The sequence below is a fragment of the Sapajus apella genome, unplaced genomic scaffold (genome assembly GCF_009761245.1).
Source record: "Sapajus apella isolate SASKATOON/1434 unplaced genomic scaffold, GSC_monkey_1.0 scaffold47, whole genome shotgun sequence".
NCBI classification, from domain to species: domain Eukaryota; kingdom Metazoa; phylum Chordata; class Mammalia; order Primates; family Cebidae; genus Sapajus; species Sapajus apella.
In genome coordinates, this window is record NW_022436987.1 from 17,095,022 (window position 1) to 17,120,354 (window position 25,333).

The window sequence follows — 25,333 nt, forward strand, 5'->3', positions numbered from 1 at the left end:
GGACTTATATCCAGAAGCTACAAAGAACTAAAACAGATTTACAAGAAAACAAACAAACAAACCCATTCAAAAGTGGCAAAGGACATGAACAGACACTTTTCAAAAAAAGACATGTATGAGGCCAACAAACATATGAGAAAATGCTCATTATCACTGTTCATTAGAGAAATGCAAATCAAAACTACATTTCATGCCAGTTAGAATGGCAATCATTAAAAAATCTGGAGACAACAGATGCTGGAGAGGATGTGGAAAAATAGGAACACTTTTACACTGTTGGTGGGAATGTAAATTAGTTCAACCATTGTGGAAGACAGTGTGGTGATTCCTCAAGGACCTAGAAATAGAAACTCCGTTTGACCCAACAATCACATTGCTGGGTATATATCCAAAGGATTATAAATCATTCTATTATAAGGACACATGCCCATGTATGTTCACTGCGGCACTGTTTACAATAGCAAAGACTTGAAACCAACCCAAATGCCCATCAATGATAGACTGGACAGGGAAAATGTGGCACATATACACCATGGAAAACTATGCAGCCATAAAAAAAAGATGAGTTCATGCCCTACATTTGTAGGGACATGGATGAACCTGTAAGTCATCATTCTCAGCAAACTGACACAAGAACAGAAAATCAAACACTGCATGTTCTCACTCACAGGCAGATATTGAACAATGAGAACACATGGATACAGGGAAGGGAGCATCACACACTGAGGTCTGTTAGTGGATACTAGAGGAGGGACAGCGGGGGGTGGGGAGTTGGGGAGGGATAACATGGGGAGAAATGCTAGATATAGGTGATGGGGATGGAGGCAGCAAACCACATTGCCATGTATGTACCTACCCAACACTCCTGCATGTTTTTCACATGTATCCCAGAACCTAAAGTGCAATAAAGTATACATTTAAGAAAAGAAGAGCAAATAATAATAATAATAAATTAAAAAATAAAGATCTTTCATAATCAAAAAAAAAAAGAAAATTAATGCAGGAACAAAAAAACAAATATCACATTTTCTCACTTATAAGTGGGAATTAAATGATGATAACTGATGGACACAAAAAAAGGAGCAACATACATTGGGGCCTATTTGATGGTGAAGGGCAAGAGGAAGAAGAACAGAAAAAATAGCTTTGAGTTCTAGGCTTAGTACCTGGGTAATGAAATATTCTGTAAACAAACCCTTGTTACACGAGTTTATGTATACAACAAACCTGAGCATGTACCCCCAACCTAAATAAAAGTTAAAAAAATAAAAATAATAAAAAGCAAAATGTGGTTCAAAAAGAAGAGGTCATAGAGACTGAAGAAAGATGTTCATTGGCAATTGGTTAATTTGCTCATCATCCACTGCTTATGCCAGTTCCTGTATTAGGGGCTAAAGGACACAGACAAACTGTACTTGCTGTTCCAGGGGCTGATATTCTTCTCAGTTGGATGAGTAGGAGATGCGGAACAAGATATACGTGAGGAGGATTTCACAGGAAAGGTGACATCTAAATTAAGTCTCAGAAAATAAATGGATCCCAATAGATAGAGGAGGGATGAGGAGGTGGAAAGACAGTGAGCAGAATGGGCAAAGTCATGGTGGTATGATAGTGTGTATATTCAGGAACTAGAGATTAGTAGGTTGGTGCAAGGGGTAAGGAGGAGAGGGAGGACTGGGAAGATGGTCTGAGGCCAGATGGTACATGGTGAATGGTGTTTTAGGGCTGAACCTCTAAACATGTTGCTGAAGGAGGGTCTCTCTCTCTCTCTCCTCTCTCTCTCTCTCTCCTTTCCTCCCTCCCTCCCTCCCTTCCTTTCTTCCTATTTTCTTTCTTTCCTTTTTTTTTTTTTTTTGGTTAAAACTCAAAAAGGCCTTTAATGCTATTCTGATATTCCACCAAATTTCTTAGATATCAATTTTTCTATTATTTGCTTCTGTATATTCTAAGCAAATTTTCATGTGTTTGTATTATGAGGAAAATAATCAGATTTTTGAGTTAATGTGTATTGCTTACACAGATGAACTTTAGCAGGGCCAAAACCTCATTCTAATGTATAATGGGCAGGCATATTGTAAGAGATGATTATAAGAATAAAAATATATTTTGTATTGTACATTCCGATCTGTAATTCTTTTAAGAGAAAATAATGTATAAATTCATTTATTTATATACCTAAATTTTAATGCAGAGAATATTTTATTTATATTATAAAAATCCCAGGGGAGGAGCCAACAGAGTAATTTTAAAGTATCAAAGAGGAGTTTACATGGCGTAAATTATATTCAAGGAAAAGAAGTATTCGATTTTTGTAGCATGACTCTCCTTTACTTTACCATAAAAATTAAGGAAAACAATAAAAACACTGACAAGCTAGTGATTCTTTTTAATAATAGATGAGTGGTCTGTGTATATTACTGTGATTAATCAAATAGATATAATTTATTTGCATTTGTCAGACAAGGTGCTGGAATTTTTTTAGTAGATGTTACTGAAGATAGGAGCACAATGTAGCAGCAGCACTGTCTCCTTCCTTTTAATTGACAAATAACTACAGAGAGAACAGTCAGAAATTGGAAGAGAGCAGAGAAGGTAGATGAATTCTTCCTAGATGATTCAGGGACCATGTTAATGGAATTCTGGTCACATAGTCTAGAGCTCAGACTTCCCTTGGTTTAATCAGCTTGCCGAACATTACAGTTGAGTATAGCCATGTTGATTCAGGCCTCTACATACATAATTTATTTCCCCTAAATTAGGCCTGATTTAGTTCCCATTGTTTGACACATTATATTGAAAGCTACAATGGTGAGAATAGGGTATTGGATCAGGTTTATGTGTGTGTGTGACTCTGTATATACTTAAAAAATTTATACATTTAGCTCCAGTGTTGCGGCATATCACTCTATCCCAGGCATTTGACGAATACAGAGCAATATTAGATGTTAAGCAGGATATTGACTTCCTCTATTTTGGCAATTATATGGGCACAGCTTTGCTGAAAACAAGGCCCATCCACCCTTGCAGAATTGGTAAGTCACAAGGATACAGCACTTAACACCTTTCCTGGTTGTGAGCAAGGTCTGCAGTAATTCATCAAATCCTACAGTGAGGGATTCCACAGAAGCTGCTCATGACAAGCACAACAGAGACAAATATTTAAAACCCAAGGATTTTGGACACATTGTTTTCAATGCTTTTTTGAAAATTCTGGTAAAAAATACAATTTTTGTTTCTTTGTTTTCCATCCATGGTTGAAACAAAGAAATTCAAAAAAGGGTAAGGAGTTAGAGGTAAAAAAGTGGTAGGCAAACATGAAACACACTCATTTTTATGACATGTGATGCTTAGATATTAGCAATTTCATAACCAGACTCAGAGTAGGACCAGAGAGAATGAGTGTAATTATATTGCCAGTAAAGTGGCCCAGAAAAATGAAATTTTTCTAATTCCACCCATGACTTTTTTACTATAGTTAAAATACAATTAATGAGAAAAGAACTTATTTCTTCAAAATTGCTTCATAACTGGTTTTAGAGTGGCAGTGTTCTTTAAGTGAAGCATTATATATATATAAAGCATCTGTCGATAACGTATGCATTTGGTCTTGTAGTCCTCGTTGCTCATTCCTGTCACTGTAAAAAGAGAACTTTGTTTCCTGGGGTCAGAAATTTCTGAGGTCATGTTATTTATAGTTCAGCATCATCAAAAAGCAATTCCTTGCTTATTTGGGATTCGAAGTCCAGCCAGATCTCCCTTGTGACTCATTCGGCATTCATCCGGGGATCTATGCTTGCCTGCCTGTGCGGTGTTCTCATGAATCCTTAATTCCTTTTGAACTCAGCAATGCCAGAGTCACTTTACATCAACCCGCCCACTCAGCTCAATTGCGCCAGCCTCTTTTGCACAAAGCATCACACTCCCGTTGTAAGATTGATTGGGTGTTGAGCCACTGCCACAAAGACAAAAGAGGTCAGATTCAGCCCCTGCAGTTTGCTTTTAAGACCTGATGTCATCATCATCCTGACTTCCAGAGCTGATGCTGATAAAATTTTCTGGGAGCTACCTATATGTAACTTATGTCTTGTTGAACTAACTTTATTAGCACTTCATCAGTGATAATGTGATAATATATTAATGATGTGTTGCTCTTACCCTTTGTCTGCGAAGCAAAGGAGTTGAAACTAAAATGACATGCTGAGCCAGATCAGTCTGATGTGTAGCCAATTCTGTATCATGGCATCTTTCTCATTCCCTGACTGCTTTTCTCTCGGATCATAGGGCAGACACGGCTGGAGTGCTGGTAAGATGTCCAACACAAGGTGCTGCTGTAGGCTCTAGGAGTTTGCAGATCAGAAAACCAGCATGGCAACTCACAAGGGTCAGATATGGGCAAGTCAGAGAGCAAGCTCAAATCGAGTCCATATGTCCATCAAGTGAGCACATAACTAAAAATATGTGACCAAGCCTGGGGATCAGGTGTAAGACAGGGAGATGGACTCAGCATAGGTGCAAGGGCAGGGGCGGGGAACTGGATTCCAGATGATTATGAAGAAGAGGGTGGTGTGATGGTTACCCAGAGTGCATGTATTAGGTTGACCTAGTTTAGAAGCACAAAGTTGGGGGTTGTAATATGCAAAATACTGGAGAGGTTGGAAACTTATTTGGATAGTATTGGATTATATGACTGAGCTCTTCCCAGTGGCTCTTTAGTACCTGGAGCTAGAGATAAGTCAGATGTGGTCCCTGCCTGTGTTCTCATCATCTGCACAAGGAGACAGGAATATAAATAAAAATATCATAACATTCACAGGATTGCTAGGGTGTAATCATCTCATTCTGCCAAGAAGTTAATAATAATGGCTGACATTTAGTGAAAACTCACTGTATACCAGCAGGTACTATGTTAATTGCTTTTCCTATATTACACACTGTATATCACGAGGTACTATGTTAAGTGCTTTACCACATTTAATTCTTACAGCCATATGAAGCAGTGCTATTATTTCTACTTTATAGATTAAGCAACTGGAGGCTAAAAGAATTTAAACAGTAATCACCCAAGGTTGCACAGCTAATTAGCGATGAAGTCTAACTCTGACTTACATATTGACCTCTACATCAGTTTGTTCTGACAGACACATTTTAAGATGGATGTTGGGAAATATAGAACTTGACAGTTGTGTTAAGAATGGTGTGGAGACTGGAGTCCATGATCTATGAGCACGTATCTCCTCAACCCCTTCCAATGAGTCTGCTGAGACTGAACATAAAGGGCTAGACAGGGAGGTACATACTCTGGCTTCAGGTGCGAATGAGGAATGGGCTGAGGCAGACTGTTTCACTTGGTGTAGAAGGAAAAGAGATTTATCTGCAGATTTCCAAACTATTTACTTGGCTCTAAGTGCCAGGTTCCTCTGGCACCTCAGCAGAATGTTGGGTTAACTGATAGACCCTGGGAAGTTCTGCTAGTGAGTGGCAACTACAAAGATAAGAGCACCTAAGTAATGCTGAACTAGAAGAAGACATTTTATAGAACCCCTTTTACATTTGAGGAGTTGTCATATGAAAGAGAAAAAATAAATTTGTCCCATGTGACTCTAATGAATGCAACTGAGACCAATGATTGGAAATGATAGGAGGCAGATTGCAACTCAGTAAATAATTATATATATATATATATATATATACACACACACACACACACACACACACACATATATATACACATATATATACATATATATGTATATATATTTGAGACAGAACCTCACTCTGTCCCCCAGGCTGGAGTGCAGTGGTGCAATCTCAGCTCACTACAACCACTACCTCCGGGTTCAAGCAATTCTTCTGCCTCAGCCTCCCAAGTAGCTGGGAATACAGGTGTGTACCACCACGCTCAGCTAATGTTTTTGTATTTTTAGTAGAAACCAGGTTTCACCATATTGGCCAGGCTGGTCTCGAACTCGTGACCTTGTGATCTGCCCACCTCAGCCTCCCAAAGGGCTGGATTTAGTAAAGGCATGAGCCACTCTCCTGGTCGATAATTATTTTTTAGCAACTAACAAATACAGAAGCTGGCCTTGTGGTAGTGTCAGTTATTCACCACTAGAGGTATTCCTATAGAGACTGTGTCACTTTCTGTCGAGAGGGATAGTTTTCAAATTTTAGGATTCATAAGAATCATTTCTGGGCATGGCAGCCAGATTCTGATTTAGGTGGTCCTCATAGGCATCAGGAATCTCTGCTTTTAATGAGCAAACTAGAGGATTCTGATCCAGGTGATAAATAATAATCTGTAGATTATAAAAGAGATATCTATTTTTAAAGGAGAAGTTAGATTTCATGATGAAGTTTCTACCCAGCTCTATGGCCAGACCATGTTGATCTATTTCTTCCCAGAGTTCCTGTTTTTTTGTATAGTCTTTATCTCCAAACTTAATGTTTTACTATACTTTGTTTCCCTCTTCTAATGTTTTCCCTCATCCCACCAATATTTAAAGATAATTTTCCATGTGCCAAGCACCATTAAAGGCACCGAGGAGACATTATAGAGCCAAGCAGACAAGGCGCCCTGCACTTGTGGAGCTGATAATCTAGTTAAGGGACATTTTTAAAACCCCAAATATATCAGTTATTTTATAAATATTTTCCTCCATACAATCAGGTACAAACTCTTTTGAGAAATACGCTGTCCTGTTTAGTGTTTTATGCAATGTCTACAACAATGTTCTGCAATAACAGGCACCCAAAAGCATATTTTAAAGAAATGTTGAAACAGTAAAATAAGAATACACTTAGAGAAAAGCAGAAAAAATGTATATTTTCTGTTATAAATCAGGCTAATCTCAGTGGTCTAACTGAGGATTTCTTTGTGCTTTATGATGGAGAATTTTTGTAAGCCAAAGAACTGTTTTCTGCATCAATAGAATGTATCAAGAACAAGTGACACAAGCTTCTCAAGTTTTGCAGGTCATAGTGTTACAGCAGTAGCGAAAAACTAAAAGACATCCAGAATAAAGATGATGAGGGTTCTTGACACAATATGGTATAAGAGAGTGGCCAAAAATTTACTTTTTTTAAAGGCCTGGTTATTCAATATTTTGGGGCTGTACATACACACTCTTTCACAGCTGCTCAATTCTGCCATTGTAGTATAAAGGCAGTTCAGAAAATATGTAATTGAATGAATATGTTCTAATAAAACTTTATTTACAAAAACAGGTAAAAGGCTGGATGCAGCTCTCAGATCACAGTTTGCAGACTGCTGCTATAGAATAAATAGTTCAAAGAACTGAGGTGCTTAGCTGGGTGTATTAGTCCATTCTCACATCTCTATAAAGAAATACTTGAAACTGTAACTTATAAAGAAAAGAGGTTTAATTGGCTCATGGTTCTGCAGGCTCTGCAGCAGACATAGCAGCATCAGCTTCTGGGGAGGTCTCAGGGAACTTACAATCATGGCAGAAGGCAAGGAAGGAACCAGGCACTTCACATGGGTAGAGCAGAAGGAAGGGAGATGTGGAGAAGCGCCACACACTTTTAAACAACCAGATCTTAGGAGAAGTCTATCATGAGGATAGCACCAAAGGGGGAAATAGACCCCCATGATCCGATCACCTCCTACCAGGCCCCACCTCCAACACTGGGGATTAAAATTTGACATGAGATTTTGGCAGGGACACAAATCCAAACCACAGCTCTTGGAGAAAACAGAAAGCGAACACCATTACTATTTTTAAATATTTAAATTACTCCTGCAGAAAAAGGATTTGATCTATACTAGATAAACAGAGGATTTATGTCTAAAGTTTTAATAAAATTCTCCAGGTGTTTATTAGTTTAATAAGTTTAGCATCACTGGAGATGTTCCAGCAAATATTGGATGCCCACTTCTTGAGACTGTTCCAGAGAAGGCAAGGGAATCTGGTGAACAATTTGATTAAATGTCCTTTAAGGTCCTTTTCAACCATGAGATATTTTCATGAAGTTTAGTGAACAGAGCAGGGCCTAACATAGGCTGAGATTGACACAAAGACACAGGTAAATGAGACCCTAGCAATTTCACATGTTAAAATTTATTTGTGGTAAATGAATGACTGAGTGAAAAGCAACCTCTACTAATTGTTAGGTACCCATATTAATAAGCAGGTTAAAAATAGCCAGACTAAAAACAGTTAACATCAGTTAAATATCGTTTCTATTTTCAGTGAGTTTGATTTATGGACTTTTAAGATTATATCTGGGTTAAGTAATTTGGTTATTCAAAAACTAAGTGGACGTCTGTCAATCAAGACTACATCCTCCCTTCTAGAATACAAAAGATTTAAATTTTTTAAAATTTTTTGGACTTCTTATAAAATTCCTTTGTGTGTTTTATTATGTTTTGCATTTATAAAGTTGCAAATGCTAAAACAGCATTAATTCATCCTCACAAATGGATGTACAGATCCATAAAATTAATAAACAATGATTTATTGGGAGCCTATTGCCCCATTGAAGAAACAGAAACAGACAGTGCCTGAAGGATGAGCATGACAAGGCGCTAAATGGTTTAAAATTTGTGGCTATCCTTAACATGCTACCCATGTGTGCCAATGAGGCAAATCTTCAGTCAGCTTGAGCCTGGTCTCCACCTCCCAGTGGAGGGTCAGAAGGGGTGAGTGATTCCAATCAATATCCAGTTGTTAGAATAACAGCCATGTCGGTTCTGGATGGCTGACTGGGTGAAAACATGTTTGTTCTACTTAATGTGACAGTGTCTTGTCAAATTAACAGCCATGGTGGCAGGAACAAGCTTGCTTAATGGTTTAGAGTCAGTTCCACAGAGAATATATCATCAACATGCAACTGAGTGGATCCCCAAACCTCATTACTAGGGTTTATTTGTAGATAATAACTGAAGATATGCTATGTACTTACAACAAGATTTGTTTGTTTTTTGGTAATTCAATTGCATGGTCTTTATCAAATGTTGCCCTTTTAACTCCCCAAAACTCTGTATGATCATGCTTGGTCTGTATTTAAATACACTAAGTGAAGTCGAATATGTAAGCAGCTATGTTAAGATGTTTTAGCAAGATAGAATGATTATTTGAAATCACCAAGTATTAGATGTGCAGGGCAGTGGAGGAAAGAAAATACTCCAGTGATTGCTTTGACCCTCCACTTCATGGTGAATATTTAAATGCAGTTTTCCTCCCTAGGTGAGCTGTTGTTCCAAAGCCAGAATCATAAACTGTCTGCCAGATTTCTCTCACAGTTAAATTACATTTGGCACATATAATGGTTTTTAAAAATTGAAATGCTTCTTATCACTTAAAAAAAAAGAAAATTTCACATGCAGTTCTAGGTGTCTTCTTTCAATAAAAAAATCAGAAGTGTCAGCAGCATGGGCCAGCTTTTATACAGGAAAGTCGTTGTCTGGAGTTATATGGTAGTCTATCTTCTCTAGATAGGCTGAGTGTTCTCTGTGGTTTCAACTGTGCCTGCTTTTTTCATGTATGTGACCTAACTAGCCCCTTGAAACATTGAAATTTTCCATCTGTGATGAAAAGGTTAAGTCTTGATTGTCTAATCATACTCACAGATGAAAAATGCAATATTACCATGTACAGATATTGTTAAGACACTGTTTTCTTCTTTCTTCCTCTAGTCCTCCAGTCTTCCACCAGTGCCTCCCTGTGGTCTAAAACAACCAGAAGCCATATGAAATAGAAGTCTGAAAGATGCTAGTCCTTCACTGAAGGATACAAGAATGGCAATGAGATCTGAAGAATCGGAGATTTAGGAAAAACAAATCCAGGAGCCAAAAGATGTACCTGCTAGTAAATGCTATGATCTTGGAAAAGTCTTGAGCCAAACTGACCCTCAGAATTTTTCATCTCTAAAATGAAATACTGGGCTAGAAGGTCCCTGAAACTTCTTGAAGTTCATGATTCTATGGTGGTAGGGTTGGTACAGCTTTTATTTCAATGTCTGTTTATACCTAGCTAAGTTCTCTTGTGACATATGAGTGTCCTTCTTAAGAAATTGAAAGGCAACCAAGTAGCTAATTGTTGTGAGATATGGAGATGTTTTAGGGAATGCAGAGACTACAACCTACCTGATATAAATCTGACAGCAACAACAAAAATCTCTCTGGACAGTTTTATATAATAATTAAAACAAAACGTTTGGAGGAAATACACAAATTGCCACCTTAACAAGAGAGTGACCTGTGGTGAAAATGCTTCAACAGTGCCATCCCTGGCCTCTGGACTGGCATAAAAGCTAAAGAATCCCAGCCTGATGTGATAGTGAATCTGGCTGCTATATGTTCTTCAGGAATCCCAGGATGTCTTTCAAACAAACAAACCAAACAAACACAATAATGACATATTATCTTCATTACTTATCACAAATAATTTCCCCAGAATTGTTGGTTCAAATTTTAGAAGAAATTCTAGAAACTGATTTAACCTAAGATTCAAACCTGCTAGCTCTTCATTTAAATCATGGAATCACTTGTTTGCTACTGAACCACATGTTGACATTGAAGTCCAGATGTTTGATGATGGATTCATTACTCTTTGTATTACAGCAGCTACAGAATAAATCAGGGTAAAAAATGGGAGCTGCTTTTATATCTTAATTTATGTGAAACAGATAAAAATATTTTATTTTTCTTATTTAATGTCAAATAACTCAATAATAACAGAAATCTAAACTTATATTTTCATGGGATTTTTAAAGTATATTACATTCGTAAAGGTTAAGTAATACTTTAAATAAAAGTAAATACGCAGTTTGAAATATATCAATTATGTAGCCAACTGAGATGTCAATAAGTTAGTAGTTTTTCTCTCTGAAGATAGAAAACATTCAGAAGCAGATCCAAAAAGTTGCATTTTAACCTCGATTGGAACCAGGAAGAGGAGCTGATGTAGCTTACAAGCAGATCATGATAGACTGGACGCTGACACTCTTCCAAACATTAAGTCATTTGCACTTTCTCTTTGATGGGTTTAAAACCTCAGAAATTAATTGTGGGTGCTAGTCCTGATACACCCAAGATGAACTAGCAGCTACAAGAACATTTTCTTTCAAAAGCTTAAAAATGAATCAGGTTTACTTGTTAAGATGTTCAGCAAATAGCAAGATAAACATGGTAGTATAATCAGCTTTGAATATATAAGTATATATTAATAATATATTTAAAATAGCATACTTTAAGGCTACTAATGAAAGTTTAAAGCAAAATAAAAAATGTTAGTTTGCCTGAGAAAGTGATTTTATTTAATAGGTTATTTTACTTCAGTAAAATCTTAGTTAAGCAGAATAATTGAAAAAAGAAGTATCTGAGTAAACAAAGCTTTGATTAGGCTAGAAAATAAAGTATATTTTTCTTGTACCTTTACTGTTGAGAATTTTAAGAAATGATCCTTCTTGTTCAAATTCAATTGACCTTTAATGGGCACATAACACATGCTGGGCATTACAGTAGGAGGCTGAAAAGAATACCTTAGCTAAATAATCCCCTGGCTCTCAAGGAATTCTTAGAGTCAGTGAATAGCGTATATTGAACACAAGTGAATTGTTCTAAAAATATATATATTTATTTCCAGAATCCTTCAGATTTATATTCAGTTTCAGAAAAACTCATTTTGAGTTTCAATTTCCATTCCCTTAGTCTGAAAATGGAAATGGAGAACAGGGGAAGGATTATTGGATTTAGAAGAACACTTGAGGATGAAATTAAATAATGTGTGTGAATGTTCTTGGCATAATATATGCTACTTTGCAAATGTCAACAACATTAATATTTATTCATTTATTTATTTATCAGTCATATGTAGACATTGTTATATTGACTATCTTATTGATAAGCGCTTGTGAGTGGGAAGGAAGTTGGATGTCACAGACTTTTTCTTAATCAACCAAACATGTATGGTTTATCAAAATAAGACTAAACTACATAGGTTGAGTCATACAAACCAAGTTGCTCTGGGAACACACAGGAAGGACATCAAAACCAAATGTTGGGTGCCAGAAACTGATTCCTTAAGGAAACCAATATCTAAAGAATATTGTGAATGAAAGTACGTTTTTAGACAGATGTTTACAATTAAAGCAGTTGTTTCTATGAAACAAATGAAGGAATTATTGGTTTCTGAAACTCAGACATCAGTCAAATTTCTAAGATAGACCCAAAAAACTTGTAATTATTCATAAACTGAAATAGAATACTTCATTTGTATAAAATATTATCATAAACTATTGGAATGAGCTTACCTAGTATGCATTCTATATAATTATTGAAAAATGGAATCTTAGCACCTGTCTGCCAGTGTTAAATGGCAACTAAGGAGCATTTAATTCATCAAAAATGTACTCAGTTTGTGTTAAATTGATAGAGCTGTCAGATGATGAGGGAATTCAAAAGAGATTTCAAAGTTGTCTCTTCTCCAGGAATTTACAATCTACTGGGAAAGACATAGATACATACACCCTTAACTAAACAATTAGGTTTAAAATAGAATAAGTACAAATATTATTCAGATGAGTAAAGTATGGAGCAGTTAATTTTACAATACATTAAGGATTTAGAATCAATAATAAGACAAGCTATGAAGATAAGCAGTGATAGTTTAATGCTCTAATTCTCCATTCATCTCTGAATATTTAAAAATCACTTTAAAGCAGAATTGTTGTATGCCCAGAAGTCTGAATATTGAGGGTCTCTTTTCTCTTTCCATTTGTCTTACAATAAATTCTTTATCATCAAAGCTTTTCCAACTATGTTCTTGGATTTTTATAACCCAGCAAAAGGATGTATATTATTTAGCATTCTATGTGAATCATCTAATTTAGGATCTGCAAATTCCAGATGTTGATCTTAGCTGAGGGTCTGGAGAGCATTTAAGGTGTTCTTTGCATTGGATGTCATGAAAAATATATGACTTCAGAAAGAATAACCAAAACTTCAATTTCTGCTAAACTTTTCAAAGAGAGGTTGTTGTGAATCTATTAAAACCTCAGTTAAAACTCTTGACTTTTGTGTATCTTTCAATTTGTTCTTATCCCATTCTCTCTTTGGCTCACACTTCATCAGTCACACTGGCTTTCCTTCTGTCCCTCAAAAACCTGATTGTTATTTCTGTACTCCTTAGTATCTTTATCCTGACTGTCTCCAACTCCTCCAGATCTTTGGCCAGTTGACTACTTATCATTTAGGTTTCAGTCCAAATATCACCTTCTCAGAGAGGTCTTGCCTGACCGTCTAGCCTTTTGTGTCATTTGTTTTCAGAAACAGGTAAAAGAAAATATGGTTCAAGCTTATGTTAACAACAGGAAACATTAGATCCTACAGGAGGAGATCCTGAGGTCAGGTGAATTTCAGGTGATTGGCTTAGTACCCTAACAAGTTATTTCGTTTTTTAACTCCAGCTTCCAAATCATTATCTTCCTCCTAAAGCTGATTCCTCTTTCATGGTGGTTTCAGGGAGAATCTGGGCCACAAGTCTGCTTGTTAATACAATAAAGCTATTGATTTCTTAGGGCTCTAACATAAAAAAAAATTTTTTTAAACTTTCTCAAATGCCCACAGTAAACTGGTTTTACATTTTATTGACTGAAACTGGGTCACATGATTGTGCTTGAACCAATCATTGATAAAGTAGATGGAAATAATTTATGAGTCATCACCATTTGAACTAAAGTTATTCTCTAAATCATGCATTGCTGTTTTCATCAAGAGATGATGAAGCAAGTGCTGGAGATTCAACCAAAATGTCTACATTTCCCTCAAATATAACCTTATTGTTTTTTTGAGTTTTTATACTCACGACAAGCTATATAAGTTATATATGTATGTGTGCTGTTATATATGTATTATTATCATCTGTCTTGCTATCATAATAAAAACATCATAAGAGGGTAAATTTATCTTATTTAATGATGTATTTTTATTTAGAAAAATAAAATAGTTATTGCTCAATAAAATTATTGAATTAGGGGATGAGCTTGAAACATCACATCATCACTTTCTCAGTCTCTAATAGTCTCCTGATTTCATGAGGATGAGAAACTTTGATGAGTTATTATTAACTGACTTTTCCTTCTTATTTCCTAGAGTCTCTTACATTCCTAGGAGGCCCCAGTTACTGGTTGAGGGTTCCTAAACAACAGGAATTTTATCCGTCTTGGGAACTTTTGAACTATACTTTGAAGGATAAATAAAATGACAAGCAAATCATTTTTAAATAACAGAAGCACCAGAGAAGATATAAAGGAAATACAGATTGTAGAAAGACATAATGAGATTGCATGAGGTGTGCTCTGAAATGAAACCAGCCTGGTATGACTGAATCTGGGAGCTGTAGCATGATTGGGGCAGTAAGGCTGGGAGGGAGCAGTGAAGGTGACCTCCAGATAGTCTTTCTCAGTTATGTCTATGGTTCTGATTGGCTCTGATTATCTGGTCACTGGTTGATTGACCTCAGTACATTTATAATTTGTTTTATATTGTTACCTTAAAAATCTCTTATTTCTTTATACTTGATATCTCAGGTTTAGTTTACCTTTTGACTAGTTTGTAAACTCACTGATAACACTGATTACTTTTACTGTGTGTTAGAATGAAACATAACTGACCTGGATATAAGCTAAGCTTTAAGAAAGGATCTTGAGTGACTTTTTTTAGAACCACTTATCCTCAGTGCACATGAAAAACACACAGTCATATTGGTAAGATAATATTGAATAAAAGAAAGAAAGAATGACTCAGAAACCCTGTCTTTTTGCTTGTTTTTTTTTTTTTTTTTTTAAATCAGGCTTCCCCTTTACTCATGTGATCTTAGAAGAGGGTCACTGAATCCTTGCTAAGTTTGATTTCCTCATTGGTCAAGTGAGGATGATAAAGCTAATAACAATTGTTGAGAGATATAAGTCTAATAAGGAAAGCACGCTGGAAAATGAAAATGCTACAGAAATGTATATAATGGTGTTGGACATTATTCTGAAATCAGAATAATAGAAGCAAGAAGAGGAAGAGGTTAAGATTATAAGTTTGGCACCCAAATGGGAAAACCCAACTCTGACATTTTTTGCCTATCTTGAAGATTTCAAGATGCACATATCCTATTAACAAACAAGTTTCACATTTCACTGTAAGAAATGGAGATAATCAGCTGAGTAAATAGTTATAAAGCTCCAAACCCAAAGACTTCTACAATTTCAAGATTCTGCGTTAAGTAAATATTTCTGAGTTGGAATGGGCCTCTTTGTAAGCAAAGATTATGGAGATTTATAGCCTGTTTCAGATTCTTGTATTTCTCTTCTCATCTTCACTTGAGAGGGAATAAAGAAATTATCTCACCTTAATATAGGAAAGAAAGTCACCGCATTAGGGCCCAGAAAGCTTTCCACTAATTATTTACATAACCTTGTATTTACACACAGATCAGATTTTTCTTTATAAAATGAAGGAAACTGAGGTTCTTCTGTTCATGAAAATTTCATAAGCATCCAGAGGAAATAGTGAATTTGAATCCCAGGTAACTTTCCCTGATTACTCAGCTGAGTCCCTTATATTTATAGAATTTGGGGGAATGTCTGTCGGCTTCCACACACATTTCTACAGAATTCTTTTATTCTGGTTTTGGCAGACTTACCTTAGGGAGTCATTTTGCTGGCTAATTTAGGTCATGTACTGTTATCCAGCTGGGTGATAATAATAACAGCTACCACCTATATCACACTGCATGCTGGGTACTATTTTAAGAACTTTAATATATTAACTGATTCAATCTTTGTAACAGTTTTATGATGTAGACGTTATTATGATGCTTATTTTATAGATGAGTAAACTGAAGCAAAGTATGGTTATGCAATTTGTCTAAGTTACACTACTATTAAGTGCCAGAGTAGCACTTCAAATCTAGACTGTTTTATAACCCCACATATGTGTGCTAAAGTAATAAACTACACTCAGTATGCAGGGTAGAAGGAAAGATGGCAAAAAGAGGTCTACAACTAGAAGGAACAGAGCCAGGCTTCTAGATCATTATGTCAGGTATACAAGGACAGGTAAGCTATTTAAACACATGTGGGAAAGTGACCAAAAGTCTGAGTTCTATCCCATAGGCTAGTTTACTCTTGGAACTTTGTCTTTGGGATTGCCTGCCAAAAATGTGACTTTAAATATAAAACCAACAAAATGAAATCATTTCTTGGAGAACATTTCTGTGGTTCACTGTGGCATGCCAAGTTAAGAATATCTGTCTTACATTTTCAAGCACATGTGTTGTAGTAATTTTATGGGGTAATGAGTTGGCTTCCATTAAAGATATTTTATTTTTACAGGGGCTGGGGCTGGAGAAACATTATGTGGCAGGCAGTGAAATATCTTGCTTTTTCAGATTGCTTTAACTAATCATCTCAGGTGGATTTTCTAGGAAGTCTGGTTTTTGACTATTTGACTGCTATGGATTTCACTGGGCCATAACTGAAGGCTTTGGATATATTACTATGGAGCATAGTGGTAAAGAATGGAGAAACTTGGGGTTTGGTGTAAATAATAAGAGTAGAGTGGAACAAATGTGGGACTTTCATTTCAAACTTAAAACTTGAATGGAATTTAAGTCCATTCCTTAGATTCAATAGAAAATAGTTCAACATGTGACAAGAGCTATCAAATGGAGGCAGACATAATTTATTAAAGCTAGCATAGTCTCCCATTCCAGTTTATCACATGGAGGATGCTGCTAGTTATCTACCCAATATCTATCTCCCCTTTCTTCCTTATTGGCAGAGCCCCAATTTCGCTACAAAATATTTTATTCCCCAGGTTACCTTACAAAAAGAGTTGGATGGGTGACACATTTTTGACCAAAGAGATCTATTTGGAAGTTGACTGGGATTTCCTGGAAAGCAGCTTCTTCCCGATCCTCCTTACTGGTGGCAGAAACATCAACAGCTGTCTTGTAACTATGGGCAAGAAACATTAGTTATGGTTAGTCACACAGAAAAATGGAAAGACCTAGATTCTGGATTCATTGTGAAACTGCTGTAGCTACATGTAACTACTCAGGCACAGAATTTGTGTTTTCTGAAATATGTGTGTATCTGTGTATATTTATATGTGTGTGTATATATATATAATATCTGTCTATCTATCTATCTATCTATCATCTACTATCTGTAAACAGTTGCCTAATTCTAAGCCTGTTAGAAATACTCTCACTGTGCTTTTTCCTCTTACCCACCCCCTTCTGGTGGCCTCAACTTAGGAGTTGACAGGCTTCCACCTAGTTGTGCCTGTGCCAAGTGATGGGGAGAACACATGTCATTCCTTCCATTGCAACTGCCATTCTTGATTATGGTGTATTTTCCTTGGTTCTTAGAGGAAGAAAAGGAAAGTAAACTGAGATAAGATCACTTGCAAAATCTGTTTAATTTCAACATAATAAATGTATTAGTCAGTGTAAAAAAGAGAGACAGATAATTCTACTTCAAAGGACCAGAGAACATGAAAGAGCTTGGTGCCTGATCTTGCCCCATAGTGAGGTAGAGAAAATTCCATGGATCTTCTGATGGAAAGAAAACTGTGTAAGGCTGGTGGCAGCCTTCAGCATTCTCTGAATGGAATACATCCCCATTCCCCACTGGATAAAATGTCTCTGAGGCTAAATACCAGTAGGAAGTCAGATCTCTGGTCAGTAAATGCTGTTAAGGAATTTTGAAAGAACTTTGAAGAGTTCAAGAGGTATCAAAGTTAAATGGATGTAATTCACACAGCACATCTAATGTTACCAAGAAAAGACAAGCTCGAAGCTGAAAACCTTCATGTTGAGGATGGCACAGTAGAAGCTGAAGGCCTGCATCTTGAGGGTGGCATATTAGAAAGGTCTTTAATGGCTTTGTTACACTTAAACCAAATGACCTTGGGCTTTTTTTCTTTTCTTTTTTTTGCTTGAGTCAAACAAACCTTTTACTTCTTGAAGCCACTGTTGATTGAGTTTTCTACTATCTGCAGCTGAATTCATTTCACAGTAGTACATCCCCTCTTCTCTCTCAATACACCCTCTTGGTGAAGGCTTAATAGATGTTTGATACATCAGGGAAAGATATCTGGGTGAAAGATAGAAAAGACAGGCTTTGTGAGAGAGGAGTTTAACTAATTGCCTACACCTCTATAATCTCTACTTTGTACTTATGTTTGTTAGTTTTGTCCAAAAAAATTTAGACTGATTATATTTGGATACGTTCTATAAATATCAGTTTCTTTATCAGTTTGAGGTGAGTTGTGATCTTCTAAGGAAATGGGGACATTTTGATTTTCTAAAGACAGTTAAAAGAAGGTCAGAGAAAAAGGAAGATAAAACAAGGATGGAAATAGTTAGAATTGTGCGCCAAAGATACGCCTGTCATGCCATTATGACAGCTTAAATGATTTAAACCATTACGGTTTAAGTGATTGTCCCCTCCAAAAGTCATGCTAAAATTTAATTGCCATTGTACAGAATTAAGAGATTACTAGGCTATGGGGAATTATTGAGGGTTGAGTGCCTTTATAAAAGGGCTTTTTAGGTGTGGGCTCTCTCTCTCTTTCTCTCTCTCTCTTTTGCCCTACCACCTTCCACCATAGGATAACACCCCAAGCAGCCATGTGCCAGATTCCAGCACCTTGATATTGAACTTCACAGACTCCAGAACTGTGAGTCAACACATTTCTGTTTATCACAAATTACTGTCTGTGATATCCTCTTACAGCAGCATGCAAAACAGACTAAGACACATAGTGCAAGTCATCACATGATCTTATTTATTTCTCTAAACAGTTCTTGAAGCATATTTTCTTAAAACTGTTTTATAGGAGTAGAAATCTGACACCCAAAATGGGTAAAATACCTCACCAGCAAGTGTCAGAACCAGGTTTCATATCCAGATTGTTTGATTCTAAGCACTCATATTTTCTGTGACTTTGCCCCAGGAAGAGACATTATCTTTAGTATACCAGACAGTGATCAAAGCTACCATTTGCTCTGGGGGTTTGGGGGATTATAACTATATCTACCAAGGCCATTTGCTATTCAAGGAGCCTTGAAAATATAATGGGGAAAAATGGCAACCAGTACCTTTGTTTGCAAACAGTATAAAATGAGACAAACCCATGAATAATAATGTCCCCAAAGCATTTACTTTTGAAATCCTTTTCTGATTCTTCCAGAGTCATCTCTCCCTCACATTCCTCACCACAGTTACACCTTTGTTCCCCTTAATTTATAGGTACCTGGGGGTTTTCAACTTTTTGCTTCCTCTTATCATCAAAGAAGGGTTTTTTAAACTCATTTTAGGCAAAAAAAATAAAATAAAATAAAAATTAAAAAATAAGTACAATGTATTCCAGAGAATTTTCATATAATCTTTCCGAGCAACTAATATAGTTTGGAGGTTTGTGCCCTCCAAATCTTACATTGAAATGTGATCCCCAGTGTTGGAGGTGGGGCCTTGTGGGAGGTATTTGGGTCATGTTATGAGAGCAGATCCCTCATGAATGTTTTGGTGCTCCTCATGGTAGTGAGTGAGTTCTCACTCTGAGTTCATGCAAGATCTGTTTAAGACACTGATGCCTCACTTCTCTCCCTGTCTCTCTTGCTATGTTTCATGCTATGTGATACATGGTTCCCTTTCACCTTCTGCTATAATTGTAAGCTCTCTGAGGCCCTCTCCAGAAGCTGACTAGATCCTGGTGCCATGCTTCCTCTGTATCCTGCCAAACTGAGGCTCCAAATAAACCTCTTTTCTTTGTAAATTACCCAGTCTCAGGTATTCCTTTACAGCAACATAAATGGACTAACACAGCAACAGAAGCACAAACATTAATTTATTAGCTCATTTATTTATTCAACATTTATTTTGTAATTACTACAAGTTGAGCATCGGAAATCTGAAAATCCAAAGTCTGAAATGCTTCAAAATCCAAAACCTTTTGAGCACATGATGATTAAAGAAAATGTTTATTGGAACATTTTGGATTTGGGATGCTCAACCAATAAGTACAATGTAAACATTCCAAAATTTTTTAAAAAATCAAATCTGAAACACTTCTGGTCACAACCACTTTGGATAAGGTATACTCAGTCTCTATATATGAAGTACTAAGCGCATTCCTTTGAGAGAGGGAATTTTAATAAGTAAACATATGAGCTATTCGGATACTGGCAAATCTAAAGAAGTAAAAAGTATGAATTTCACTGGGGGTGAGATTTGTTGCTTTTACATTGTATAGTCAAGAAAGACCTCATTTAAAAAGTGAAGTTTTACCTAAAAACTTAAAGGATAAGAGAATCATCATAAAAAGAACCGGAAAAGTAATATTTTATAAAAAAGAGATAATGTCTCTTTAAGTGAAAAGACTGAAAAATAAGTCTAAATCCAAAGTTTATACTAGGTGAAACTGCTGAAGTTGTATGTCAAACCAGTCAAATCTTGAAAATTTCATACTGCATTTAGAATATTTACATTATACTTACTGGTTGAAAATTCCAAATCCCAAAAGCTGTAATAAACATTTCCTTTAAGTGTCAGTCAGTGCTCAAAAAGTTTTGGATTTTGAAACATTTCAGAGTTTGGGTTTTTAGAATCAGAATGCTCAACCTAAAAGGGTTAACTGACACACAATCACTGCTGTAAGAATTATGTGTGTTTCTGAGTATTTATTACTTAATCTTGTTGAAAATTAGTTTACAAATTCTATGTTACTAACTTTGAACTTGATTCAAATCATAAAAATGTAATCATTGTATAATTTTTTGAGGTTTTCTTTATTAAGATTTGTAAAGTTTGGAGAAAATTGCTGAATGGTTTGCAAAAACTTTTAGAAACTACAGAAAAAATAGTACAACTTAACAGGGCAGAACAAATAACCCATTACACAAAATGAAACTCTACAAGGATAATAACTGGAAATTAAAACAGGAGAAAGCAGATTATGAACAAATAAAAGTACTAGATATCAACAATCTTTAGTCAACATGGAAGCATTTAATGTAAGAAACATATGTTTCCATTGTGGTTCCTAGAAGACTAAATATTGGAAGTAAACTATTGCATGAATAACTGCTAAGTTATATTAAGAATATGTATTTTACCTCTAGAGACAGCTATTTCATAATATATTTTGTGACTATTAATTTTGTGTGTTAATTTGACTGAACCATGGGTACCCAGATATTTGGTTAAGTATTACCCTGGGTGCATCTGTGAGAGTGTTTCTGGATGAGATTAATACTTGAATCAGTAGACCGAGCAAAGAAGATTGCTCTCCCCACAGAGGATGGGCTTTGCTTAATCTAGTGAAGGCCTGTATAGAACAAAAATGAGTGTTGTTTCTCATTGTCTGTGGAAAGCATCCATACATGTGGTATAAAAGAGCATTTAATATGAAATCTTATATTGTTTGAAATTTTAATCTAATCATTGGTTCCAGAAAGAAGGAAATAGATTATTGACATACTAGACACATTCTCAAGTGTTATCAAAGTTTTATTTACAAACGCCTATGTATCCCTTCTTAGTGTTTCATGAACATACAAATTCCTTTGAGAACTGATGAAAGCTATGATCACCCAAACAACCTTCAAATGTTTTCTTGCAGTTTCAGTGTTTCACAATCACCCTGAAGGTAGTTCAAATATCTCAATTTAACAACTCCCACTCATTCCTCAGAATAAGTTTTAGAAATTTTCTTATCAGCTTCTACCAATAAAAAAAAAAAATATTAAAGAGGTAAAATAATGTGGCACATATACACCATGGAATATTATGCAGCCATCAAAAACGATGAGTTTGTGTCCTTTGTAGGGACATGGATGAACCTGGAAACCATCATTCTCAGCAAACTGACAGAAGAGCAGAAAATCAAACACTGCATGTTCTCACTCACAGGCAGATATTAAACAATGAGAAAACATGGACACAGGGAGGGGAGCACTACACACTGGGGTCAGTTGGAGGGAAATAGGGGAGGGACGGTGGGGGGTGGGGAGCTGGGGAGAGATAGCAAGGGGAAAGATGCCAGATGTAGGTGATGGGGAGGAAGGCAGCAAATCACACTGCCACATGTGTACCTATGCAACAATCTTGCTTGTTCTTCACATGTACCCCAAAGCCTGAAATGCAATAAAATAAATAAATGGGAAAAAAAAGAGGTAAAATAATTACTTGCCCAAGTTCACATAGCTAATGAGAAGCAATACTGAAACTAAATTCAGATCCACCTGAATCCAAGTTTGATCAGTTTTAATCATATACTTCAAATCTACTTTTTTGGGTTTTGTTTTTATCACTTAGCATCTGATTTTTTTAACTTGCAATTCAAGGAAGTTAGGAAAAGGTCTGCTTCTTACTGTTGTCTTATGGCAATTATGAGTTTAATTTTGACACCTGTACTATCAAAATATAATGATTAAAAATGCCTGTTTGCTAGAAGGTTTTGACTTTTTAATAGAATGCCTCATTAGCTGACACAGAAAGACATTCCTACTGCATGTCTTACTTTGATTTCACAAACTGGGCACTGGCACTATGGTCTGATAGAGCTATAAGGTAAGAAGGCTTATGGTAAGTTCATTAAGTTCAGGGTTTGGCCTAAGACATAAACTGCCTCTAGATGCAAAAGTGTATCCAAATTGTATGATATTTTAAGTAGCACAATACAAATGTAAAAGATCAGTGAAGATCCTAGAATACAGATGGAAATGACTTTTGGCTTGGGAAATGGGATCAGGTCCAGAGGAATTGTGAAGACTTCTGGTCTTTGAGAAAGCATCATAGTTGCATTAACAGTCACTTTTCCATAGTGACTTGAAATTTTCTAATTGAAATATGAATCCCAAAGAACATCTCATTGTCTATGATTTTTCCTTTAAAGGGAAAAGCCTGGAAGGAAAATTTATAAATGAATGTAATTGTCAGCATGCAATTTATTAAGAAAATAAATTTACATGTTACCTATATTATGATATCTAGTGTGTCCTTGATTGTTAATGAGAACTGTATATTCTATTGGACTTCTAACTGGCCATCAGAAAAAAGTAATGCTTTAAAAGATCCTTCTAATTTAACATTTTGAAAGAAATTAACTGTAGCATTGAATCAAAATGAAATAGTGCTAAAAAAAAATGCCATAAAATGAATCCTTCAACAAGAGAAAGTCACCACTGACTATTTAATTTCTCTTGAGACCAAGGGCTCATGATCAACAACTCAATTCCAAGTTGCTTTTAAAAAAAAAAAAAATGACCAGAAATACTTGGAAAATAACCAGGGCATTTTCAGAAATGAATGTGGCATATGGAGGAGAAAGTGCAAGTTTCATGGGCCAGCTCTATCCTGAACACCTACACTATTTCCTTCCTTAAATGCTTCTTTTACCTCACAGCTTTTTTAAGGTATGTGTACATATACACCTTAAAATATGTATATATATTATTTATATGTTTATGTACATAAAATGTATATATATATTTTTAAGATATATATATATATATATACACAATATATAATATGTAATATGTGTTTTGAGATGGAGTTTTGCTTTTGTTGCTCAGGCTAAAGTGCAATGGCGCGATCTCAGCTCACTGCAGCCTCCACCTCCCACATTCAAGCGATTCTCCTGCTTCAGCCTCCTGAGTAGCTGGGATTATAGACATGCACCACCACGCCCAGCTAAATGTATTTTTAGTAAAGACAGAGTTTCTCCATATTGGTCATGCTGGTCTCGATCTCCCGACTTCAGGTGATCCACCCACCTCAGCCTCCCAAAATACTGGGATTACAGGCATGAGCCACCGCTTACACAAAATTCACTCATTTTTAAATATACAATTCAATGACTTTTAGGACAGTTATAGAGTTGAGCAGCCATCACCACACTCTGGTTTTAAAACATTTATAACCCTCCCAAAAGTTCCTTTGTGCACCTTTGTGATTAATTCCTAGTTCCACAACTAGCTTCAGGCAAGTATTGATCTATTATCTGTCTCTGTAGATTTGTCTTTTCTGGATATTTCATACAAATGTAATCATATAATATGTAATCTCTTGTGAGGGGCTGCTTTAACTTACCATGACTTTGTGATTCCTCCATGTTGTGGCATAGACCAGTAGTTTTTTTTTTTTTTTTTTTTTTGGCTATTACTCCATTGGATAGATAGACCACATTTTTTTTATGTATTCACCAGTTCACAGACATTAAAATTGTTTCAAGTTTATAGCCACTAAGAGTAATGTTGCTGTGACATTCAAATACATGTCTTCTCCTGTGTAAAATATATTTGTAAACATAAATTTTGTTTCCTTTTGGTAGATAAGTAGGGGAGGAATTTCTGGATTGTATTTGTCATGGACTAAATTGTGTTCTGCCAAAATGTGTATGTGACCGTATTTGGAGACAGAATCTTTAAATTGTTAATTAAGTTGACACAAGGTCATAAGAGTGAGATCCTAATCCAGTATGACTGGTTTTGTTATAAAATGAGGAAGAGACACTAGGAAGGCCTGTACACAGAAGAAAGTTCATGCGAGAACATAATGAAAAGCCCTATGTCTACAATAAAAAGACAACAAGAGAAACCAAAACTGTCAACACCTTGATCTTGGACTTTCAGCCTCCATAACTGTGAGAAAATTAATTTCCATTATTTACATCTCTTAGTATGTGGTATTGTGTTATGATGGCTGTAGCAAACTAATTCAGTAAGTTTATGATTAACTTTGCTAGAAACCGCTGAACTTTTCCATACTGGCTATACCAGTTTTACATTCCCACCTACATGTGGGAGTTCCATTGTCTACACATTGTTACCATTAATGATGCTGGCTGTTTTTTTCTTATTATCAATATTCTAGTGAATGTGAAATTCACTAGAATTGTACAATGTGGTATTCTAGTTTTAAATTGCATTTCCTGATTATATGAATCATCTCTCTCTCTTTCTTTGCCTCTCCGCATGCATGCATCAAGGAAAAACCATGTGAGGACATAGTGAAAGGCAACTAACTGCAAGCCAGGAAGAAAGCCCCCATCGGAAATCAAATTGGCCAGAACCTTGATCTTGGCCTTCTAGCCTTCAGAACTGTGGGAAAATACATTTCTCTTGCTTAAGCAGGCTAAGGTGTTTTGTTGTGGTAGCTCAAGCTGACAGATATACAGATTCCTAGAAGACAGCTAAAATTTGGCTCCTCACCTGCATGTGGAATAGGCTCAGAGTTTTGGTTACTAATTGAAGACTTTCTCACAATCTAAGACCCAATCAGAGTCAAGCTTCCTTGCTTTTTTATGGACTGG

At 36.0% G+C, this 25,333-nt stretch overlaps 1 long non-coding RNA gene across 1 annotated transcript in view; it reads right to left on the reverse strand.

Annotated features, from left to right (window-relative positions):
- LOC116525367 overlaps positions 1-25,333 on the reverse strand; it is a 52,714-nt gene that overhangs the window by 23,252 nt on the left and 4,129 nt on the right. Inside the window, exons 2-3 of the long non-coding RNA XR_004257655.1 lie at positions 16,834-16,968; positions 4,661-4,765 (exon numbers count right to left, since the gene is read on the reverse strand). This is a non-coding gene — a long non-coding RNA (uncharacterized LOC116525367). The remainder of the gene's footprint in view (positions 1-4,660; positions 4,766-16,833; positions 16,969-25,333) is intronic.